Genomic DNA, 19,561 nt, shown 5'->3' with positions numbered 1-19,561 from the left:
CGATGAGGGTCAATTCTGCATGGGAGTCTATGGATTTCTGCAGAGTTATTTTGTGTTCTGACATAATGTGAGGGAAGTGCTCCCTTAATATTTCATCAATTATTTCCTCAGTAACTCTTCTTTCTGTTTGAGACCTTTATCAGGAGTATGTTCCTTTTGATGGTGTCCCACAGTGTTTTTAGATTATCTTCCATTTTCTTGGTCATGTTTTTAACCTGGTCTGTGTTTTGTTCAGGAGAGATTCATCTTCAAGAACACTGATTCTTTTTAAAAAAATCATTTTATCGGGGGCTCATAAACTCATCACAATCCATACATCGATCGAATGAGGCACGTTTGTCCATATGTTGCCTTCATTCTTTTCTAGACATTTACTTTTTATTGAGCCCTTGGTATCAGCTCCTCTTTTTCCCATCTCCCCTCCCCATCCCCCTGATAAGTTGTATGTACATTGTAAATTTTTTCATCTCTCACATTGACCACTGTCTCTATTCTCCCATGTTTTCTGTTGTTCATCCCTCTGTAGAGGGGTGTATGGTTGTGTCGATCATTGCAATTGGTTCCCCCTTTCTCCCTTCCTCTCCTTCCTACCCTTCTGGTATCACTAGCCCCACTCCTGTTCCTGGATTCTGTGTGTCATGAGCTCCCATCTCTTATCTATACCTGTATACACGGTCCTGTTTGGAATAGGTTGAAGCAGGTCTGGCCCTGCACGTGCTTCCCTGCACATCCCAAAGGTCAGCAGCAGAGGGCGCCAGATAAGATAACCAGTGATGCTCTGGGTTTGAAGAAAGTCACAAGGAGTCTACGAGCAATTCTCAGAGTGTCCAGACCCCATATGATAATTGCCATACATTCCTCACCACCCCTTTAAAAACCCATGGCCCCGCTGCTGAGCATGACTTCCCTGACCTGTTGGGCTAGGTCACGGAACCTTGTCTGGGAGCTCCTCCCTAATAGAGCTATATCTGTTTCTGCTCTCCCTTGTCCTATCAGTTATTTCTGTCTATCTCCCTGTACCTCAGTTTCACCTTTGCATTTGGTTCCCAAAGCCCTGGAGAGGTAGGGACACGGGGTCCATCCCATCCTGGGCCTGCTTCGGTTGGGATATAGCCCACCCCTCATCTCTTGTCGGTGATCACGGGTGATTTCTGGTCAGTATCTCTCTGTGTATGCTCATAAGGGAACTTAGGGTCCGCGGGAGGCTAGCTAGCTGAAAGCCCTGAGAAGCAAGTACGCTAGGAAGCTGAACGTGGTGCCTCTGCAGAGGTTTATTCTGCAACCCCAGTACCAAGAGGAGCTGGGAATAACTGCCTTTCCCGAAAGGGGTGTGACAATAAGGTCAGTTTCTCATGTCCACCTTTTCTCTGTGTCTACCTTCTCTCATGTGACCTCCAGCCTTTTGTCTCTGTGTTCACCTCCTGGGATTCCTGCAGATAACAGGACTCCTAGCACTAGGACAAGTCACTGCTTCTTCTGCCTGGACTGGAACACAGAGGATGTGTCTGAGCCTTTTCTACCTTTTTGTGCGTTTTGTGTTTGCAGCTCTGCAGTGGTTTCTCTAAAATGTCCTGCTTCCCCTTCCTCTCACCCTGAACAAAGGCCTGACCAACCTCCATTTTTACTGGCCATAAAGCCAGACCTCCTCCCATTCCTCAGCTTCCATTGTGTCTCTCTCTGACCCGAGGTCCCTGTCTGCTGGACGAAAGCCGCAGATCTGCACCAGGGAACCTTCCTGTTCCAGAGAGTCCAGGATTCTCTCCTCAGTCCCTAAATCTGATCGGGTTGCCCTCAGGGTTACTGGACTGCTTCCTGACTTATGGGTACAAACGGGGACCAGAGGCTGCCCTTCTCCTCTGTCCCTATCCCCTGCAGTTTGAGACACAATGGGAAGTCTTCTGTCCCAGCCCCCTAAGGACAGTCCATTGGGGTGCCTACTGCCAACCTTACTGAATTGGGTTTGGCACCTGATCTCCTCCCTAAGCATCTGCCAAACTTACTGAATTGGGTTTGGCTCCTGATATCTGCCCTAAGTACCTGGTCTTTTACTGTAACCAAGTTTGGCCTCAATTCCAATTGGACAAATAATCAGAAGTCCTATATGTTCAGGTCTTTTTCTTTCTTTGCTCCCGTCCCTCTCTACTGCCTGTCACCCTGCTCAAGTTGTCTTAGTCAAACACTTTCTAAATCAAGTCCCTGACAGTACTCCCCTTCTGTCTTTCTCCAGACCCCCTGACTCCTTGTCTGCGCCCCAGTAAGGCCTCCTCCGTATTCTGGGTACCCCTCACCATCACCTCCCTCTGCTAACCCCTCAAATCCCAAAGGCTGAGGTGACTGTGCCTCCGACAGACACCAGTCCCCTCCCAGGAGTCAGACCCCTCAGACTTCTTGGAGTCTCTCTCTCTCTCTCTCTCTCTCTCTCTCTCTCTCTCTCTCTCTCTCCCACCTCCCCAACTCCCTCTGTGCTCAGCTTCCTCTAAAGCAACACTCGCAGCCTCTGACCTCTCCCAGATAGGGAAGCAGTGCACAAATCCGAGGTCGCCGCCTTCAGACATGCAGGAGGGAGGGGTCAGAAAGTTTTGGGAAGTAACTTTAATCGCCCGCTGCACTGTTGGTTTCAATATCCTCTGAAATCTCTACAATTTCTTCCAGTAAACCCACAAATAGTCTGAGATTCTCTACATGCCGGACTTCTTTTCTCTGCACTCCTGTCCCTTTCTATGTATTTCCTGCTCCCCTCCCCAAGTCCTCCTGACTAAAGAAAATTCCTTCTCTCCTCCTGCTTCTGCACCCCCTCTGCTGGCCACCTTTTCAACCAGCCTGAACACCTTGTCTCCCCTCCTACTCACCCCTCTCCCTATTCTGGCCCACAGGTGCCCCCCAAGTCCTCTTCTCCCAATCTACCCACTTCGCTGGAGGAACTCGAGTCTGCACTCACCAGTTGGCAAGCACACGTGATCACAGATCCCCCCCAACCCCCACCCCCTTCTCCTCTGCCCACTCCGGAAAGTGGCCGGGACTAAGAGTGGTCCGGTTCATGTTCCCTTCTCTCTCACTGATTGATCTCAGATTGAAAAGTGCTTAGGCCCCTTTTAATGATCCCACCACCTCTATTGAGGAGTTTCTGTATCGAACTCAAGCTTGTGCTTTGTCCTGGCATGATATTTTTGTCATCCTTTCCTCCACCCTAACTGCAGTTAAGAAGGAACGCATTTTTCTTACCAGGTTCATTTGACTGACCCTCACCTAAGTGGTTCCCAGACAAAGACCTGGTTAGAGTTATCAAATTGACAATCAACAGGTAGGGACAGCCGTGCCTGCGGTAATAAAATGCTTCCGTGTGTCCTGGCTTGGCTTCAGGCCATTTCCCAAATAGGAGTCAATTTTAATAAACTTAAGACGATCACTCAAAAGCCTGACAAAGTCCAACCACCTTTCAAAGCTGCTTTAACCTGACAGGCCCTCAAACCCCGGTCCGAGATTTAGGGAATATGGCATTTAAGGTTTTTAACAGCTGTGAGCAGCAGGCAGAGTCAGCCTGTGATGCCTGGATATGGCAGAAGGTAAATTTTCAAACCCAAGCCTTAGTATCAGCCCTGCAGCCAGCAATCCCCCAAGGCCCCAGAAGGGCATGGGGAAAGGGTGTATGGGAACAATGACCGACACCTGGTCCCTGCTTCAAGTGCGGAAAAGAAGGGCACGAATCATGGTAGTGCCCTAGGCCTAGAGCTCCAACCAAACCCTGCCCAGTGTGCGATCCAAGCAGACAGTGGAAGTCCAACTGTCCTTTGAAAAGCGACAGGCCCTTTGCATCTCCACACGGGGGGGACTCTCCTCCCAATTCCTGGCTCACCATTAGCCCTGCTGGGATTGGCTGAAGACTGAAGAGACCCTGACTGGACCCCATCACCCTCGCCAAGCCTGGGGTATTGATCAAGTGAGTAAATTTCCTTCTTACACAGAAGCTATCTTTTCTGACCTGCCCTCATTTTCAGGGCTAGGCAGTCCTTCCTCACTCTCGGTCATGGAAATTGATGGCAAGCCTACCTGCCCCAGGTGTACTGGCCCTTTACTCCTTCCTTCCTTATAATATCTTCGTGCCCGCTCCCTCGGTTGGTAAGAAACATTTTAAAGAAGTTAGGAACCTACTCACACCTCACTTTTGGTCTCACAGCACCTCTGCTCCTTTCCCTTCTCTCACCCAACCTGGAAGCACTGGCCCTGCAGACCTCGTTGCTTCCTGATGTTAACCCATCCTTGCAATGCATCCTACAGTGCCTCCTTTCTAATAGCCTCATTACTCCTACCCACTCTCCCTGCAACACTCCAATCTCACCAGTAAGAAACCAAATGGGACTGATCGCTTGGTTCAGGACCTGCGCCTCATTAATAAAACCGTTATCCCCATCCACCCAGTAGTTCCCGACCCCTATACTCTTTTGTCTGACACCCCCCTCTCTATTATGTCTTTTTCACAATCCCCCTTAACTCAGCTTGTCAGCATTCATTTGCCTTTACCTGCAGCCTCTCCTAAAACAGTTCTAAAATAAGCACAGCCCAACTTCTCTCTCCCTCCAGGGCACCATTATCTCATTCCAGGGTTATCTATGCAGGCCTGTGTCCTGCCCCCACCACTCAGGGTTAACTCTAGATAGAGGCCGGGTCAAAAAGGACCTCCAACCACAGACTTCGGCTGAGCAAATAACTAAATGTGTAAATTGTTCCACAGAAGGACCTTGATTTCCAGAGCACGACTTCTCTGACCTGTTGGTCTAGGTAACGGAACCTCATCCAGGAGCTCCCCCTAATAAAGCTATATCTGTTTCTGCTCTCCCTTGTCCTGCCAGTTTTCTGTCTGTCTCCTTGTGCCTTAGTTTCACCTTTACAGTTCTGATCAAGTCTAAATTGAGAAGCAGCACTGGGGTCATGGTAGTGGGAGGTGAGGAAGCCTCAAGGAACCAGAGGAATACAGTGTGTTTCATCGATGCTTTACTACACCCTGGTGATTAATCCCTTCCCAATGGCCCCTCTGTGGGGAGATTGTTCCATTATGTACAGATGGGCTTTGGGTCTCTGCTCCAACCCCCCTCATTCTCAACAATATGTTTTTGTTTGTTATGTGTTTTCTGATGTCCATTACCCAGTCCCTGTGATGACTCCTCAGAAACACTGGTTCTTGATATCAATATTTGTATATTGTTTTATTCTTTAATGATGCTGTCGAGTTCTAATATTTTGGTGTTTACCTTTTGTATTTCTGGGAAATATAGTAGCTTATTACTTTGGCATTTCACAGTCAAAATTTTCACATAAAACTATAAAGCTGTCTAAAAACTATTAATCCCTCTGTCTAATTATGTACAATGTGCATAATGTCAAGGAATGGGCATATGTCGGGGAATGGGCATATGTCGGGGAAAGGGCCCCCAACAAATCATCATGGGTCCAGGAGGTGCAATTGTACAGCCATAATAAGTAAAGACTATAGTAAAGTCATAAAGAGCATGAGAGATCGAAGAGAGATAGAAATAATGGAGTCAGACACATTTCACTGTAGCATGCTCACCTCAGCCTCACTTGGTGGTCCACGTGGAGAGAGAGATATTTATTGCTAACCAAGGCTTTTATATTCTCTGGGGATGTGCAAGCCTTCTAATTACAGGTGAACACATATGTCACAGGTAGGGGTTGCACTATAGGTTATACAGCAATGAGAGGGGGACTATTGAGGGATGTACATGCAATAGGAAGGGGAGGGACTGGGGGCACACACGTGACAAGTGTGGATCCTAGATTCAGGGAGGTAGCTTAATTTTGGGTATCACTGAGACAGTTTGACCTGTTCTCTGGCTCACTATAGAAAACAGTATCAGTAGGGTATAAATGCCACCTACAGGAACCAAACCGATGACTGCAAGACTGTAGGGAGAAGTAGCCCATTGTCCTTAACCGCTGGGAGGGGGCCCCTCTTGTGGTGGGACCAGACAGCAGTCTGGCAACTGACTTCCTTCAGGGAGGTAACTTGACAGTGATTTACCATTAGCTGCAAGCAATGTCCTAAGTCTAACATATATTTGGGGAGACCACTTGTTTCCCACAATTCCCCCCTTTGAGGCTTATGGTAAACATTTTGAATTCAGGCATGGGGAATAAAGTCCCCCTATGCACATCTGCTCTTGGAGGAAGGTACAAGAGGAATTGGATGCTGTAACAGGAAGAGACAGAGCCAATAGGAATGTCTGTTTTTATAGGGAGATAGAATCAACCATATGCTCACTTTAAGGCAGCACAGCTTTAGAGGGAGAAACTGTGGAAATGATAGATTACCGCAGGAAAATGTACTTGGACTATATCTCCAACTACCAGAGTGGTGGCTTTCCTACCATGGAACACTGGCCTTCCAGATTCCCTCCATACCACCATGCATTAAGTCCCAGTTCTATTTCTCTTAATGTTAGTATCCCACATTCCCCCTTCTACATTATGTTTAAGACTTAATAGTGTCACAGAGGCAACATGGTCTTTCTTCATATCTCTTAGCTTCCTATAGAAGTGACATGAGACTGAACGGATTAAAATTATGATGATGAACAACACAGTCAGACTAGAAGTTAAGCTATGTGAAATACTTTGAGGCCAAGCTTGAGAATACAACCCTTCCATGCCATTCACCAATTGCTTATTCATATTAGAGCCAGGAGACGCCTCAAGTCTGTCTTTGAATGTATAGAAAATATCCCTTTAAGCTGATCAACATCTAATGAAATATTTCCCATAAACCCTTGTAAATGTTTTCTAATCAAATTCCAATCATGAAATGTCTTATTATAAGGATAAGGGGTTGCACAGAAGTCAGTTACATTCCAATAACATTTCAGCATTAACTGATGTTGCAAGTCCATGATTTGATCTCCCAACCACTGGACAGTCTGCTGCAGCTCCGCTACTTTCCCCCCCAGTTCACCGTCCACCTTTGCCTGAGTGGCCCAGAGCTGATGCGAGTCCACTTGCCACTTCTGCACGAAAGGTTCAGTTTTGATGGGCTCTTGTAGAGCACTCCCCCAGCGATGGCAGCAGTGGTGGCAATGGCTATCAGTCTGATTATAGCTGCGATCAACATTCCCACGAAACAGCAAGATCTTTTCAGCATCTTTGACATCACTTGCATCATGAAGGATGATTCTGGACTGCTCCACCATCTGCGCTTCCTCTCCACTGGATCCACACCCCCATCCTGCTCTTTAGGATGAGGATGCTGTCTTTTGAAAGGCTTACAAGCAGAGCATGGTTAATGCACGTGAACAATTTACAGTTATGGCAAGTGGCACTGCGAGCAGTTTCAGTTATGAGGATGTTTCCTACAGCGAGCACATAAGGCAGCTTTACACACGGGACTATGGATCGCGTCTCATTCTTGTGAAAAGTGTAAGTATAACCTGAGTGACTGGTGCCAGTAAAGCTTCCTGTGTGGCCTGTTAAAGGCTTAGTGGCAAGCGGTAATTTCCACAGCTCCCCCTGTTCAAGTCCTGGCACAGGCTTCAGTAACCTGGGGCAGGGAGGTACAAGGCCCCCTTCATGCCAGCCTATCAGCTCTGACCTGGTAGTGACAATGCCATCAGTGGTCTTTTGTCACTCATAATGACTTATATAAGCACACATGGTGATATTGGACTCCTCTGAGCAATTAGTTAGAAATATAGCGTGGGGGCCCCAATCAATAATAGTTACAGTGTCATTTCTTAACACCTTTCCATGTTGCCCCTGACATTTGAGCCATTTGATTTGTTAGCTACGACATGCTGGTAACTCATAACTTTACAGTTTTCCACATCTCCTCTCCCCTCCACAGTAGTGGAGTTTTCATATTCTGCAAATGCTTCACCTATTATCATGAAGAAGCCATAGCTGGCTTCATTACAGAGCAGCCAGTTATTCCATGCCTGCGAGTTAATAGCTACACAGCTAGGGCTGGCGCCCACACATAAAGGCAGGTTTTCAGAACCCAGAGTGAAATTAAAATGTTTGCCTTCCTCATCAGGATGTCTGTCTGTCCTCTCAACTCGTGGTGCACAGCATGAACTTCCCTCCATTCTTCTGGGCCTTGCTGGCTGAAAAGAAATCCAACTATCTCCTTTGCCTGTGAAAACATAAACAAACAGCCCCTCCCTTCAGGATGTCCGCAATCTGGAAACAGAATTATGATTAAGCTTGGAGGTCTTCTTTATTTATTTCTTGTCATTGTTGCGTCCTTTTAAGGGGAGTCCATCAGCTTTAATTTTTGCAAAAGCATAGATGTATAACCCTTTCTCAGGGTGACAAGTGGACCTGGATCCCAAACGTGATTTCCATCTTCTTGGGACTCCTTAGGATCAGCTTTCTCTGTGGAAGTGAAAATGTGTTTATCTGCCCTAATTTTGTTACAAACTTTTAGTAAGGAGAAAATCTTTTTAGTTAAAATGACTAAATTAAATTTGTTCCACGTAAGATATTTTCCCCTTCTGTTTTAACAATGCAAATGTTAAAGCACTGCTAGCAACCTCAGTTAACTTACTAGGCTTTGACCCAGTATAACTACTTAGCTAGAGTTCATTGTTACACAAATATTGGCTCTTAGCTCTCAGAGAATTGAGAGAGCTTATTAATTGTGAGAACTTTATACCACACTCAGGATGATTTGAAAATCTGAACAAATTCTTAATAAATTTGTTCAGCTGCACTTGAAGTAACTTACCAAACAGACATTTCTTTTCCAAGTTTACTAAGAAGTTTACAGGTTTAATGAAGCAGTATTGCCTATTAGGTTTCTTGCGCTGTAGGATTTTACAATTTTGCAATATTCTGATCTGGTTAACTTTTCTTGTTCCTTTCATGCTAGATTTAGAGGAACTTAATGGGCGGGTTTTAGGGACTTGTGAATGCCCTATGGAAATGACCCCAAATTCAGAGTTTAAAAACATTTTTTCTCCAATTTCTAATTCCATGTGAGGGTGCTGTTGTTTCCCCAGAACAGAATTCTAAACTACCCCTTGATTTAATATAGGGTGGTCAGACTTCTTAAGTGTTCTTTTCTTACAGGTATAATTTTTTTCCATTAGAAATGCAAGGAAACAAAATTGGAATTAAACAATCTTCCTTCTTTACAAACCATGGTATATCAGATTTTATCACTGCCTTAATTTTTTAAATCATAATCCTGATTAATAATTCCAGTAATCGTCTAGACACTTTGAGAATTTAGGTTGGACTTTTCTAATAAATGTCCTATACTTCTTTTAGGTAGTGGACACCAAGTACCGCTCTTAATAATTTCTGATTTAATTACAGTGTTTGGCTTTTCCTCATAACTTTAATCAACCCCAGCATCAATGTGATGTTTTTGATAAACACTCTATTACTTTTTCAATAAGAGTCTGAGCCTTTACTTGGTTAATTAAACTTACTGTAGTGAGGACAGAGGCTGGGCTTTTGCATGTTTGGTTAGGTCTGTTCTCTTGCTGTGAAGTTTAGGATACCTGTGATTGCTGCCATTTAAAGATTTTTTTTTTGCTGGGTTAGGCAGAGGCTTTGCCTTCCCACCTCTGCTGGGCGGGGCTTGGATCAAGCTCCTTTTTCTATTACCTGCACTTCATTCAAAGGTGCTCAGAGCATGCCCCGCTATGCGTTTTTGCCTGGGAGTTACTTTCAGGTAAATGTCCTCTATTGCTAAACTTTGACGGACAATGCTCTCCACAGTGTCTACCTCTATTGCAGCAGGTGCAAAGTCCAGTTTACTCAGACTCTTTCCCTGGGCCTTTTCCGTTGTGAATTGTCCTGTTCTTTTGTAATATCTGCCTGCAGTATCTCCGGTAATGTCCTTCTGCTCCACATGTAAAGCGTTTCCCTTTAGGCCTGGTGTGACTTGCCAAAGCAGCAGCCGTGAGATTGGCTTTGTGTTCATCTGACCCTACATTCCTGCATATCCTGATATAACAGTGTGCTCTTGAAAGGGCATATGGCAGCTTGATATGGTATATTTGAGTTCTCAAATGCTAATGTAAGAATAAGATTATCCGCTGCTCCTTTGTCTGCCACATTCTTGTGGACAGCATCCTACAACCTGGATATAAATCTATCTAAGGCTCATCATTTCTTTGCTTCACTGCCGTGTAACTTGGCCGTCTGTTTCCCAATGCTATTATTTTCTCCCAGGTCTTTAGACAGACTTCCTGTACTTGTGTGAATGTCTGCTTATCAAAGTTTAATTGTGACTCAATTGTGATGTAATTCTCATCTTCTAGTATACTACTGATGAATCCCTATATCTATGCCCTCTTCTGCATTTTTGTGTGCTCGTGCAAGGGCTGCTTCGTTCCACTGCATTTGATATTATAAAGAATCTGAAGGGGAAAGATATGCTTTTGCTACACTTTCCAGTTTGCTGGGATCCAATATTCCATCTGTGCAAGGGATTTTACCATACTAATTACAAATGGTGAATCTGAACCATAACTAAATACTACTTGTTTGAGATCTTTCAGTAACTTAAAGGGAAAGGCAGTATATTGCCGTTTTTGATTCCCTTTGGGGTGCTGCTCATCAGGCTCCCTCTCTATAATTTTAACAGGATAACCCATTCTTACTTCTAAATCTGCTTTTTGAGCTATATGCTTTTCCACCCGTGAGAGCAAAGGTGCCCTCCTACTCCTTAACTCTTTGCTTGTCACTTCCCTAGCCTCATCTTCTATGTTAAAGCTCTCCATTTGCATTTCTTTGGATCTAATCTCATCTCCTCCAGCACTGGCTTGCTTGATAATATTGTGATTCCCTACACTATACTCTGGTGGTGGCGCAGATGCTTCTAGTCTGCTATCTCCTTCTGATTCGGACTTCGTTTTCTCAGCTATGCCTAAAATCTTCTCATCTGCCTGATACTCATTCTGCCTGTTTCTCATCTGACTTAAGTCTGTGCAGCTTAGCGGCTTCTCTCTGCTCTGCTTGTTTTGTTCCTTTGCTCTCTAACCCTGCAGAGGCTCCAACACTTTTAATCTTCACCCACAGTGCCCAGGCCTCCATGGGTATGCTCTGTCCTTCCCTGTGGGTTTTTCTTAGGTTAATGGCTATCTTATCCCAGATCTCCATATCAAAGGTTCCTGACTCCAGAAAAGGATTAAATTTCGATACCACTTGAAGAAACTTTTTCATTCTCTTATTTGTTACCACTACATTTTGTTTCTTCAAGAGGTGGCAAAGCATGATACCATACTTTGTATCCCTGCTTTTTGCCTGACCCATATTTCACTTGGGCTAACAAACACACTTAAAAAAATAAACTCAAAAAGAGTTTTTCCCAATTCACCCTCTCTGTCCAATGAGGCCGTACAATTGTTGCACAGGATATAACTCAAAAGAGTTCTTTTCCTACAAGACTCCACGTGATGCGCGCCGTATGTCAGGGGCAAGGCCAGCCCCTAGCACATCATCACAGGTCCAGTAGGCGAAATTGTACAGCGATAATCAGTAAAGATTATGGCAAAGACATAGAAACATGAGAGATAGAAGAGAGATCGAAATAATGGAGTCAGACATATTTCATAGTAGCATGCTCACCTCAGCCTCACTTGGTGGTCTACGTGGAGAGAGGGGGGGGGGAAGGGGATAAATGACCGATTAGCAGATAAAATTATGTTCAATGTCACGAGTCACTAGAGAAATTCCATTTAAAATCACAAATAAATATTACTTTATGTTCACTCTGAATAAAGAGGGTGGGGGAAATCCCACAGAATGGGAAAGATCTTTGCAAATAATATATTTGATAAGGGTCTTTTATCAAGAAATACTAAGAACACATCATTAAATAGACAACCTAGTGTTTGCAATGGGTGAATGAGTTAAGTATTCATATCTCAAAGTCAGATAAATGACCAATGAGCAGATAAAATTATGTTCAATGTCATGAGTCACTAGAGAAATTCAATTTAAAGTCACAAATAAATATTACTTTATGTTCACTAGTATGGCTAAAATAAAATAAAATGGCAAATAATAGAGTGGAAATTTCATGCATTGCTTGTGGAATTATAAAATAGTGTGGTTAATTATAAAATAAAGAATGTGGCAAACTATTATTTGGTTATAGGAATGCATACTATAGTATGGAAGAAGCTTGAAAACATTATACTAGATGAAGCTTGACACAAAAGACTAGATACTGTATGATTACATTAATATGAAATGATCATAATAGGTAAATCCATAAGATTGAAATTATATGAATGACAAGTGGGAGGGATTGAGGAATGCAGAGTGATTACTTGTGGATGGATACAGTAATTCTTTGGGTGGTGAAATAGCCTGAAATTATAACACCACAATGATTGTACAAACTGTGAATATACTAAAACACACCAAATTATATACTTTAAAGAGATCATTTTATGACATGTGCTTCATATCTGTGTTAGACAGGGTTCTCTAGAGAAACAAAACCAGGACACTTATGACTTCATTGATATATGTGCATATATATATAGAGATGCATACATACATACATACAAACATACATACAGCACGAAGGAATATAAGACCACACAGCAGTACAGAGGGCCCGGTTCAACTCACTTCCGTGGAACAGTTAATATTACTGGCATTCCTTCAATCACGAGGGCTGCTGGGTCCAAGGTCAAGGAAGCAGACAGCTGAGTCCTCCATAGACAATGAAGGCAGTCTGGCCTCAGGCAGCAAACAGCAGGGCAGGTCACCAACAGTCAGCAAGATGACAGGATTCTACAGTACCAACCTCAAGCGATGGCAAAGCAGATCTCAAAGGAAATTCAAGCTCTAGCTACACGATCCACAGGTTGACAGTCCCACAGGTAGTGTAGCTCACAAGTTGAAGCAGAGAATTAGCAACCGCATACTGGTCTGATCATCAAAGAGCAAGAGAGAGAGGTGTCTCCTGCCTCCAAGGAAGAAATCCAGGAATTCCTCAAATTCTCAGGGCAGTCATGCCCACACAGAGGCCTCATTGGCCCAATTGACAGACTAGAATCCACCCCTTCACTATTAATCCTCTGAAGTCCCAAATTGATACCAGGTTATGTAACTATCACAGTATCAAAATAAAATATATTTAAAATATTCAGCTATATAGCACATGTGATACATAAAAGAACAGACACATATCCAAAGCAAAGAGGTATTTAAAAAAACCAAATTCACTGCCATCTAGTCAATTCTGGCTATAGGGACCCTATAAGACAGAGAAGCACTGCTTGCTCCCTTGAGCTTGAGAGGCTGTAACTTTTTACAGGAGCAGAAGTCTTGTCTTCTTCTCACAGAGGGACTGGTGCTTTCAAACTGCCAACCTTGTGGTAGTAGCCTAATGCATTACCACTATGCTACCAGGACTCCCAAACCAAACTCATTGCTATCAATTAGATTCTGGCTCACAATCACCCTATAAAACAGAAAAAGAACTGGCCCCGAGGGTTTCTGGAAGTGTAATTCTTGATGGGAGTAGTAAATCTCCCGTGGAGAAGTGGGAGGGTTTGAAATGCTGGTCTTGAAGTAAGCAGCCCAAAGAGTAGCCCACTGTATGATAAAATTGATGGTGAGGAGGGTATAGCATTTCTGATCATGTTTATCAATTGAAATGTATCTGAGAGGAATTACTGAGAGGTGAATGATGGGTAAGCATGATAGTGGAGCAGGATGAAAGAAAGAAGAAGAATTGGAACGAATAAGAAAGTAAAAATTATATATGTTGTTAAAATATAAATATGTATCTGTGTTATTCCAGGTGGACTGAGAAACAAATTCATAAACATGCATATATATTTAAAGGAAAGGTTTATATACAAGATGAATTGAACATTGAGAAAACATCCCAACCCAGTCCAGTCCAAGACCGTAAGTCTGATATTAGCCCATATGTCCAATACCAATCTATACAGTCCTCTTCAGACTCATGAAACACATGCAATGAAGACAAATGCAGGATGATCACAGGCCAGTGGGTAGAAAGTCTTTGGGTCCAGTGGCATTGTAAGCATTTCAGTGCTGGCAGGGATCTCTCTGCGGCTTCTCTGGCTTCCAAGATCTGGTTGTGTCCATGTAGCTTGTCTTCTGCAATGTGTCCCAGGGAGTATCAGAGAGAGAGACAGAAGTGTCTTCCACCTCCAAGGAGGAAGTACCAGATTTCCCAGTTCTCAGGAGAAGACCATGCCCACAAAAGTCTCGTTGGCTATGTCCAAATTGACAACTTAGACTCCACCCCTACACTCAAATTGACACCAGATTAGGTGACTACCACAGCATCTATGTAAATAGATACATATAAAAAGGTAGGTGTATTTCTCTCTATATATATATCTATAAATCTATATCTATCTATGTATCTATCTATCTATCCATCTATCTATCTACAAACACACAAACGGAGATGGACTTTGGGCCTCTACTTAAATCTTACCTCAGTACAGGACAATTTGTTCTAATAATGTGGCAATATATGATACTAACCTTCCTGACACGATCACTGAAGACAAAATAGGTGCATAAGCAAATATGGTGATGAATGTTGATATCGCCTGGCTATTAAAAGATACAGCAGCTGATGGTGAGGCAGGTGTAAAGTAAAAGGAAAAAGAGGAAAGATCTAGGAAGCAAAGCTTTGGGTAGAGGTATCAACATAGGTATATACATATGTAAATACATAAATTCATAAAAATAGAGGTATTGACCTATGTACATATATTTATATGGCAATACACTGAGGTAGTGGACAATCTTTGGGTCTTTGCTCAAGCCCTGCCTCAACACAAGAACATTTTGTTCTAATAGCAGGTCATTCTGTGATGCTCACCCTCCCAGCACAATCACTGAAGACAAAATGGGTGCATAAGCAAATGTGGTGAAGAAAGAAGATGGTGCCTGGTTATCAAAAGATATGGTGTTTGGGCTCTTAAAAGCTTGAAGTTAAACAAGCAGCCATCTAACAGAGAAGCAACAAGCTTACAGGGAAGAAGCACACAAACCCGTGCAATCATGAGGTGTCAACAGGATCGGGTAAGAGGCATCGAGAGACCCAAAACAAACAAACAGCCAAACAAAATCATATTGTTGAGAACGAGGAGGGTCAGAGAAGAGACCCAAAACCCATCTGTAGACAATGGGACATCCTCTCATAGAAGGGTCACAAGAAAGGGATCAGTCAACCAGGGTGCAGTATAGCACCCACGAACACATAATATTCCTCTGGTTCCTTGAGGCTTCCTCACCCCCTACGAAGATCCCAGTCCTGCCTTTCACTGCAGGCTTGACTGGAGCATGTACACAGGTACAGATAAGAAATAAGAGCTCAGAACACACAGAACAGAATTGGAGTATCGATATCAAGAGGGTAGAGGGAAGGTGGGAAGAAGAGGGGAGGATGGAGGAACCAATTTCAATGATTGACACATAACACCACCCCCCTCCCAAGGGAGCTAACAGAAACCATGGGGGAAGGGAGACATGGTTGGTATAAGATATGAAAATAATAATACTTTATAATTTAGTCAGGGGTCATGAGGGGGGAAGTGGAAGCTAGGGAGAAAAGAGGAGCTGATCCCAAGGGGTCAAACAGAAAGTAAATGTTTAGAAAATAATCATAGCAACCTATGTACAAATTTGCTTAATACAATTGATGTATAGATTGTTATAAGAGCTGTAAGAGTCCCCAATTAAATGATCTTTTAATAAAAATTTTTTTAATGATACAGCATCTGGCATCTTAAAGGCTTGAAGTTTAACAAGTGGTCATCTAGCAGGAAAGCAAGAAAGCCCACATGGAAGAAACACACCATCTTGTATGATCATGAGGTATCGACAGGGATAGGTATCAAAAGTTCAAAAACAAGCAATTAAATTGACATGAAGGAGTGTAGACAAAGTGGAGACCCCAAACCCACCTGTAAGATAATTGGATGTTCCTTCACAGAAGGGCCGCACCGAGGGGATGATATATCCAGGGTACACATAGCACTGATGAAACACATAACTAATCTCCAGTTCTTTAATATTTCCTCCCCGCACTATTTGAGTCTTAGTTTTATCTCATTAATCTTGTCAGACTTGTGTATGTTCATTTAGATAATTAAGATCATTTGATGCATGGATTCCAAGATAGATAAACCTTCAGTAATAGTAATAGGAAAAATGATTCCCTGAGGGTATGGAGAGGGATGGGGAAAGGGGAGAAGGGGGAACTGATAGCAATGATGCATATATAACCCCCCTTGAGGGGGAGGAATAACAGACTTGTAGGTGAACAGATATATTGGAGGGTGTAAGATAGGGCACACACACACACTATAGATAGATAGATAGATAGATGATAGATAGATAGATAGATAGATAGATAGATAGTTCCTTTGGGGTGGGGATGGGGACAGGGGAGCTGATATCAAAGAGTTTAAGGAAAAATAAAAAGATTCGCAACTGATGGTGGCAGCGACTGTACAAGTACGCTAGATCTAATTGAATTATGGATTGTTAGAATATCTGTAACAGCTCCCAATAAAATGATTTAAAAAACAAAACAAGAGTAACCCACTACACCACCAGGGATCATTAGCAGAGATGTTAGGGGAGAGCAATTACCTCAGATAAAAGTCAAGTCTGCTTAATAAAATTGAATTATGGATGTTATAAAATCTGTAAGAGCCCCCCAATAAAATGATTAATAATACAAAATCTGAAATCTCTGAATAACAAAAAAAAGAGTCAGAAAAATGGTCGCACTTGAACATGATTTGGAATAATAAATTAGCAGACACAAGAGGTCATGTTGATTGACTCTCCATTGCGAAGGCAGCTCATACTTGGTCATATTTTGAGAACCTTCTACCTGAAGGTGCTATAGGAGTTACATGTTAGGTTGGGGTCCTCAAGGTCAGAATTTTGAAAACACCAGGCACTCCATGGGAGTAACACAGGGCTTCCTACTCCATAAGTAATTACTCTCAACAACTCACAGGGGCAGTTCTAGTCTGGGTCAGAGGGGCTCATCTTTTGACACTATGTCTTACAATGTTCTGCTTCTGCTCATGCAGTGTTCAGTAACTGACAATGTTTCAATTCTGTCCATCGAGCTTTCAGAAGTGGACAGCCTATTCCTTCTTCGGAGTCTGTTCTTATTCTAGAAACTCCACCGAAAGCTGTTCACTTCGGCTGCCCCAGCTGGTATGTTAAATACCAGTGGCACCGCTGCCAGCATCACAGCAATGCATAGGTCACCACAGTACAACAACCTGGCAGACACGTGGTAGACAAGAGGTAAGGGTCCCAGATGTAGAGTTATAAGATGTGTACAGAAGGCATGTAATTTGGAATGGTTGGAATGTAATGACTAAAACAAAGGATTGTAGGGGACAGACAAGCGAGCGGGATGGTGATGAGCATTTTCTGAGGGATTGACATAAAGATTACAGTTCACATCTTAACTTGTAACAACTCATTTGAATTAATGCCAACTTAAGTATAATAAGGTACAAGACTCGATTCCTACATAACTCAATTTTCTCTCCCATCCCATATGCCATTATTGTCATACAAATTATATAGCTACACTGTGAGTGACATTCAGCTGAGATGTACAATTGTTGCTTTATGAAATTCTCCTTTACTTATGGAGTGTATTACATTGTTTTGCTATTGTTGAGCCATCCTTGTATGCATAACATGAACACTGCTTGATTATTGTGTCTTGTTTTGGGTTTTGATACATTGTTGGAATGTACTCATGGGTATTGTGTTGAGAATTTTTGCATCCGTGCAGAGGAGGGATATTGGTCTGCAGGTTCTGTCTGATGATGCTTTTGCCTGGCTGAGATGTCAGGGTTATATTCGCTTCATAAAATCAGTAGAGGAGTTTGGTTCCTTTTTTATATTCTTAAATAGTTTGTGTCGAATCTTTATCAGCTCTTCTTTGAAGGCTTGTTAGAATTCCCCAGTGAAGCCATTTGGCCCTGATCCCCTCTTTGCTGGGAGTTTTTAAATGGCCTGGCTTATGTCTGGGAGCCCTGGTGGTGTAAAGGTAAGTGTTGGGCAGCTAAATGCAAGGTCAGTGCACAACCACCAACTACTCTCAGGGAGAACTGGGCTTTTCACTCATGTCAAAAGTTACAGAGAGCATTGTAAAGTCAATCGTGGCAGATGTAGTTAGGTTAGAATGCAATACTTTATCATCTGATCTCCTTTTTGATCCATTTTAAAGTCACTCATTTTTAATATTTTCTGCTTTCTTTTCTATTGAGGTTTTCCTGTTTTGAGTAGCCATTGTTGTGATTTCCTTGTTTGTTTGAGTCCTCTTTGTATTATGTATGATTTTCTGTATATGAAATCTAGAATAGCTAAATCTATCTGGACAGCAATTTGATTGATGGATGGTTAGTGGCATGGAAAGGGATGATATGGGGAAATAAAGAGCTAACAAAAATGAGTAGGAGAAGAAAATATTCTGAAATTGATTGTGATAATGATTGCACAAATCTTCTTAATATGGTAGAAAATTAAATTGTACAATATGTGAAGTATATGTCAATGCCATCTCAGAAACCCACAGGGGCAGTTCTACCCTGTCCTTAGGGTCCATGTAAATGGGAAGCAACTTAATGGCGGTGAGTGCATGTTCTATTTCCTCTTTTGTTTTGGGTTTGTCAAAGTTTTCTACTTCAGTCTGTGCTAGTTCGGGTAGATAATGTGTTTCTAAAAAATTGGTCATTTCATCTAGATTTTCAAATTTATTGCAAAGTTTTTTGTAATAATGTGTTATATGAGTTTAAAATATAGAATATAACATTTAACATGTCAATGGTTTTTTTTTATATTGAAAAAGTTTATATTTAGCATTAGCCAGCTGGGCTCACTTTAGATGATTCCAATTTTGTTGGCAACATCTAAAGCGTCATAGCCAGGAGCCAGTCGAACATATGCCTTCTTCTCCCCGTCAGGCCTGATCAAGGTGCTGACCTTGGCTACATCAATGTCATAGAGCTTCTTCACAGCCTGTTTGACCTGGTGTTTGTTGGCTTTGACATCCACAATGAACACAAGTGTGTTGTTATCTTCTTCATGGCAGACTCTGTAGTCAAGGGGAACTTGATGATGGCATAATGGTCCAGCTTATTTCTCCTGGGGGCGCTCTTCCGAGGGTATTTGGGCTGCCTTCTTAGTCTCAAGGTCTTGGGCCGCCGGAAGGTGGGTGACGTGCGGATCTTCTTTTTTTTGTGGCTGTGGACGCCTATCAGCATGGCCTTCTTGGCTTTTAAAGCCTTTGCTTTGGCTTCCGTTTTGGGAGGGGCAGGAGCTTCCTTCTTTGCCTTCGGCGCCATCTTCGTGAAAAGGGGTCAATGTTTCTAAGAATATAACAATGAACTTGTTATGAAAATGTAACAATTAACATATATTGTATATTTAAATTTGATCTGTTGTGATGTCACTCCTTTTACCTCTGACTCTTCATATTTGAATCTTCTCTTTCTTTTTCTTTAAGTTTGTCAGTAGTTTGATTTTGTTAAACCTTTCAAAGAATGACTTT

This window comes from Tenrec ecaudatus, chromosome 4 (assembly GCF_050624435.1).
Source record: "Tenrec ecaudatus isolate mTenEca1 chromosome 4, mTenEca1.hap1, whole genome shotgun sequence".
NCBI lineage: Eukaryota > Metazoa > Chordata > Mammalia > Afrosoricida > Tenrecidae > Tenrec > Tenrec ecaudatus.
Note: the sequence above shows the minus strand (reverse complement) of the source record.